Here is a 6816-nt window from a genome sequence, read left to right on the forward strand (position 1 = left end):
ATTTTCCATCAAGTTGCATCACAAGTAAGCCTACCTCACTTGTAACTATTGCCTCACCTGGTGCTTTGGGCTGGGTTTGCCAGGTCCAACATCAGATACCTTTGTTTGCCTTCACAGTGATGTTGTAGCACAGGTATATCAGCGTGCCAAGGGTGAGGTGGCTTCACTGATTGCACCGCCTGGTGCTCAAGTATTTGCCTTGCCAGAGGCCAGCCCGGCACTCCCCCACCACACCCGCAGCTGTGTGTGCTCTCCCTGGGTGCTGGGTGACATTTGTCAACCTGAAATCAAACTTCCTGATGCAATTCAGGATGCAGACACGTATTACTGCTTTTTTTTCTTCCTTCACCTCCCCTGGCACAACGAAACTACATCCTGCTGTTTTCTTCCGAGCTAGTCAAAGCATGTGTTGAAGCCCCTTGCATACAAAAAATGCATATTGTGTTTCTGCTTTCTGAAGATATCACCAGATTTTGAGTGCCACGGTTTTGCCCCATCAGCAGCTTTTTGGTTGGCTGATGCTATTAATCATGAGCTATGCAAAACATAATTACAAAGAACTGGAGAATAAGAATGCTATGTAAGTCTCCTGGAAGGGAGGGAAGGAGAAGAAAAAAAAAAGCTATCTAGTACACATATAGATTTTCACACATGTCCTCATTTGCCTTCCACTTTCCCCAGGATTTACGTGATAGTGATTTTACAATGACCCTGTTATCATAAAGTTATACATATGCCTAAGTAATTTGATAACCAAGGTACTAAGGCTTGTGCTGTGTCTGTCATGCTGCCTGAAGCTGTGGATGTATATTGACTTTTCCGTAATTAAAATGGCAATACCCATGCATTGGAATTAACTGTTTGCTGAAGAAAAACATAACCAGAACTGTTAGCTGCAGACTTTTACAGACCCTGGAAAATGTTAAGGTTACAAAAATAACATGCATAGACATGAAAAACTGAAAGACAGGTAGAAAAGTAAAGAATTAAAAAGTTAAGAGCTGTTGAGTATTTCCACACATGAAAGTGTTTGGAAGGCTTCATTCCTTCATTCTTATCTATTCCTTATACCAAATATACTTTCATACTTATTTTTTAAACCCTTTACATCTTAGTAATACAACTGTGACACCGAGCATTTGTAGGTATCTTAAAAGTGTTTTCATTTTGAAGGGAAAAAAAAAGTGTCCTGCATTCAGAATCATCTCCTTGCTTAGCATGCACTGGGAGTAGAGAAGGTTTTCAGTACTAAGGATGTGTCTGAATCCTCGATTATATGTTATATTCCCATCCAGCACCTTTTAGTTTATCCCATTTAAATACAGAGGGCTTGAGGAGGGGTGTAGTGGTGGCATCTTTTTTTTTTTTGCTTCATTTTGCTGCTCAGTGATGTGACTTGGCATGGCTGCTTTAGGGGAGGCAAAGTAAAGGTGATTGGAGTCAGGCTTTTGTTCCTTGGCCAGCACAATGTTTCAGGTCAATGAGCCAGGCTGCCTTTGCTGCTGTGCATTCACCTTCTACCCTGTATTAACCCCAGCAGCTTTAATACACCTTTTCTTGGGGAAAAATATGCTTTTCTTCCCAATGCTGTTGTTGTCAGATACAGTTTTTACAGGTTTAAGGAGGCATTACACAAATGCTTTAAGCATGCAAGAGTGAACTCCTGCAGTCATATCCAGCCTTAAGCATGAATGGAAACTCTTTAAAAAGCTTTCCACTCAGAAGGTAATCCTTCCTAGATCTGGTAAACTGACCCAACGGTTCCTACAACTACAGGATGTCCCAAGGGGTGGGACCAAGCTGTGTCTAAGAACCCCAGACCTGGTACTGTAACAAGCACTCCCAAAAGCAGCGTGCTGTGTTTTGTATCTGCTCTGCCAAGTGCTGGACTGGGACAGTGCAGAAAAGAAGCCAAAGGCAAGATATATTCTCTTTTTTGTGCCAGGTCTTGGAAATAGCTCTGGGGCTATTTCCATAAGGCCTCAGTCGTTACAGCCTTGTAAATAAATTCTAGCTGTGACAACTGAAGAAAAGCACAATCTTCCTATCTTTGCTCCCCAAGCCCTGTCACCCTCCAATCCCCTCTAAAACCATGCAGAGTGCTTAAATAGCCCTAAAAGCAATAAAAACACATTTAAAAAAAGTTTTATGAGATGAACTGAAAATCTTCTGTGCTTGTCATTGGCAAATTATATTGTCTCTTCAGCTTCAGACTTGTGCCTCTTCCTCTTTCTTTCAGGATAAAGGGTTGGTTTCCCAGGGTTTCTAAAGGACTCCGCTGACCTTTTCTGGACTCAGCTGGCTTTTCCAGCAGGCAGCACTTCTGTTGCCATGGCAGTGGGAGCCAGGGCCCCAGCTCTAGTCAAAAGGGTTGGGGGATTTCTTCTGAAGCATCACTGCCACAAGTAATAGAGCAATTAGGTGAGGACATATGGATACTTCCTGGATTATCTGACATGGCATATTTTGCTATGGATAGGTAGCTATGGCATTTATGGAGCACATTACTTCTTTGTGAATTTTGTCATGCAGAAGGTCCACTTAGGGACCTATTCTATACTTAACTTTACTGTGGCCTGAGAACATGTGCTTCAAAACAGTGAGTGATGGTGTACTTTGTGAGGAGAGTTACAGCAGCTCCATCTTTTTGGGGAGAAGCCAAGTGCCAATAGGCATTCTCCTCATAAACTGTATTTCATTAAGAACTAGCAGACTTCTTGGCCCCTCCACAAGAGCAGCTGCTGTTCACAGTCAGAGTCACAAACCATCCAGCACCACAGAGCCACAGAACTTTCACTGGAATTTGGCTTTGCAGATGGGAACATCTCTGTGCAAGTAAGCTCGTATTTGACCCTTGCACATGGCTGTCACCATTGTGATCAGTAAAGCTTAGAGAGAGGTCTGCAATCCAGTTTTGTGACCAGATGTACTCTGATGACAGCAGTACAAAATTCCCTTGTGCCAGTTCACTCAGCTCACAACATAGGAGGACCAAGAGTCTGCCCCAGGGCTAAGCACTGACTGGGTTCTTCCTAGCTCTTCTTTGCTCCCTGCTTTATCTCCCCTCACTTTTCCATAATCTTGAAAAAATAGGTGCTCTGTGGAGGTTTTTTTAGTTCTTTTTTCCCCTCCAGTCAACTGATGAGATCACGTCTGGGATTTTTGGTGGTGTTGTTGTTTTGGTTTTTTTCAAGAAAACCAAAGAAAAGAGAGGGAGCAAGATCCATTCTCAGTGAAAATGTTCTTCTTTGGTGAATGTTAGCAAATGGTGTAAGACCACTAACCTAATAAAGTGGTTAGGTTTTGTACATTAAAAGTAGAACACTTATGAGCTTATGTTGGTTATCTCCAGAAAAGCAAATAAAGACCATCATACATTTTAAAAAATTCAAAATAACATCCACAAGGAGCTAAACACATCTTAAATGCCACATACTATAAAAACTCAGTTCTAAATCACTACTGCTTTTCAGAGAATATAAATTCAAAGATGCCAGACAAGGTCTAATCCTTTTACTTGCAGAAAACTACTTAGCACACAAATAAAAAACCTTAGTTAAAAAAAAAGATATAATCATTAAATGCATACACAAAGTACTATTAAATAGTCTGTAAATTGGTGCTCTTCTGGGCAGAGTAAATATTTTGTGATATACTGTTCTCTCTTCATCTGAAACGCAAACTGTTTTCTTTATTACTGATAAAATGATTCTTTTTTAAAAGATGAGCTGCAATATTTATATATGTCACCACTGTACTCAGATACCAAGTAAAGAATATTCCAGCAGGCCAATAATAGAAAAATACTTAGTTCCCCTTCTTCAAACAAGTATTTTAGAAGGGAAATTATTTTGTTTGCTGGAATATCTCAGGGGAACTAGAAACATAGACCTTATTAATTACCAGACTTTTCTTAATTTCATCACATATGCATTGACAAGACTGGTCTGAGAATCACTACAGCTTCAGCCTTTAGGTGTAAGGTGTAATAATCTCATTAATGGGTCAGATGAAGATCTAATGCAAGAGAAAGGTTTTTCCCCCAGAACAGAAGTTTAGCAATATTCCCTAAACCAAAAGTAGCTGGCATACAGGACATGAAATTTATTGTTGTTGCTTTTCATTTACTGGAAATTAGGATGTGGCAGTTCCTAAACCAACATATGCATTTCTTAACAGAAAAGTTAGTGGCGTCTCCCTGACTTTCCCTCCCACAAGCTGTGACCTCAGAAAGAGTTAGACAGACAGTTCTTGTTCTCAGGTCTACAAACCCAAATGACCTCATGAGCTCCCTTCTGATACTGATACTTGATCTGCCAACATCAAGAAGTTTAATCACTGACCTGATTTTTGGTTGAGGTGGTTTCATGTCAGTTGTGTGTCCCAGTCCTTGAAGACTCAAGGTCATACCTTCTTAAAGAGCTGCAAATGCAGGTTTCTTGTCATGAAAATGGAGAAGGCTCAGCTGGTCACTAAGGAGGAGGTAAAAACAAGACCCCAGGTGAAACAGCTGAAAAAAACCCAACCCTGAGCATGTACTTGTAAAGGCTTTATATAAATCTTTGACATGGTCTGTTGCTATGTGGGATTGATGAGGAGCTGGCAGTTCCTGCCCCTGACTGCAGTCTCCTGTGCTGGTGGTTCCAGCATGGACCATCCTGGGTCACCTGAAGCATGTGGGGTGGCCTAAGGCAACACTTCAGGGGGATGTCCAGTGATAGGTTTCCTGCTCTCCACTGGAGTTCTGGGAAGCACTGAGGAGAAGACAATAACCAAGTAATCCAGAGAAAGTGCACATCTCCTCCTCTAGATCAGGCAGTAGCTACAGAGCCAACCTCTGTGCCAAAGGGTTGTGAGGGATTAGTTTGCAGGTGCTGCTACTGGGGTTAATCCCCACAGCAGCACTTTCTGAAGTCTACCACTTCTCTGTTAGGAGACACTATCCTTCTACTTACCAGTTTGCTTCCCTCTGCCAAAATAAAAGTTTGCTCTGGCATTTTCTTGAAGTAGAAGCTTTTTAATTCTAAAACAGGAGGCATGTTTAATTAAAACAGTGGTGAATGCCACTTGAGAATCACTTAGGCAGAAGAAAAAAACAAAAAACCAAAAAAAACCCCACTATTAAAAATGCCTGTGTTTTTCCCCCTCATCTTAAAAGCAAAAAAAAGAGCTAATTAGAGCAATCATCCAAATACAAACATGCCACCAGCCACCCTCTTCTGCATCTACTCACCAAGGCTTCCATCTGAAGAAATGACTACCATTTCCCTTCAAAAATCAGAGGGCAGATACTGGTGCTGATGAGCAGTGCAGACACATCTCCTTCTCACCTGGCTGGGGCAGTGTGTTGTCCAGACCTCAAAGCAATTCCCATTGTGCAGACAGGCAACACTCCTCCAATTGGTGCAGGGGATTACCAGTCAGAGAGGCAGGGATGTAAGCACCACCACTGAGCAGCTAATGCTCACAGCTATTGCCCAAGCTGGTGGTGCACAGGCTTTTCATGATGGGAGTTCAAGGGCAGCTGCCCTATGCAAGCCCTAAGGTAGGGCTGTGTCTGTACACTGAGATCTTGTTGCTGACCTCCTCTGCCAGGGAGTTCTGCTACCTCTGCAAGGAGTTGCCCAGACAGCAGGATCACAAAGTGCTCTCACCCTTCCTCATCCACAGACATTGCAGAGGAAGGAGCCAGGCTTGGATTCTCTCTTTGACTAACAGGAATACATAGCAGCATCTCAGCCTGGAAGTAAGAGTCGAAGTAGAAACATGCCGAGCCTCCTCGTCCCTCTTCCCAGGATGAGAAGCTGCATTTGGAGTTGATAATCATGCTTCAGTAACCATTGTGTATCTCTTGTCTCTCACATTCTTGCAGCCAGGGACAGGACATTTATTTCAATGCAAGATGCAGTTCCTTCTTTTTTCTCCCTGCAACAAGTCTTATTACTCTCCTAATACACCCATACCTGCAAGAGCACTTGAAAGCTTTTTCCTTGAAGGTTTGCACCTGATGTTATCAAAGGTAATTAGATAATTGACACACAATTTACAGAAGGCTCTCTGGTTTCTTTATACATGGTATTTTCCTTGGGCTGTGAACTTTAAATGATACAAATAGGAAAATTCTCTGTTGTTGTACAGCTTTTAACTTTAGGCTATATTAAAACTAATGCCTAATTGATCTTGATGTAGCTAAACCACTTTATTGTTCTTTTAGTAATAATTCTTCTTTGTTTCTAGTTGTTCTCTTGCCAAGGGTCTATAACGTTAATGACTCCAGTCTCTTTAGGGACTTGATAGAAGTTTATGTTATTCATAAAAACCCCCTGACTTACTATTTGTTTTGTTATAATCACCGGTTCATGTGAGCATATTTACCAACGTTTGTTCAACAGAAGTTCCTGTAAGAAATTAGTCCCAAACAGTTTAAGTGGAATGGTTAGGTAGAAAAATCACAATTTCTTTCCCTGATTGGGCTGTCTTCAGTTTGCATTTCACTACCTTACCCTTTAAGCTCTCTAGACAACGAGGAGTCACATTTTCAATGCATGCTTTTAGTTCTCTTAGTTTTGCAAGATTTGATGTTCAGGGTCTTTCTAAGAAACATTTACTTTAACTGCTCCCTCAGAAACAAATAAAAATTACATTGTGTCCATTTAAATCCTACCATAACTCTGCCATATGCAATTGGTGTCAGGGATGGATTCAATCAACAATATTAGATTAGAAGGTTTTAGAATAGATATACAGCATTGAAGAACTGAAGTATATGGGTATGCATACAATTAAGTTATAGGACTTAAAGAGACACAAATTTAA

The sequence above is a fragment of the Sylvia atricapilla genome, chromosome 4 (genome assembly GCF_009819655.1).
Source record: "Sylvia atricapilla isolate bSylAtr1 chromosome 4, bSylAtr1.pri, whole genome shotgun sequence".
Classification (NCBI taxonomy): domain Eukaryota; kingdom Metazoa; phylum Chordata; class Aves; order Passeriformes; family Sylviidae; genus Sylvia; species Sylvia atricapilla.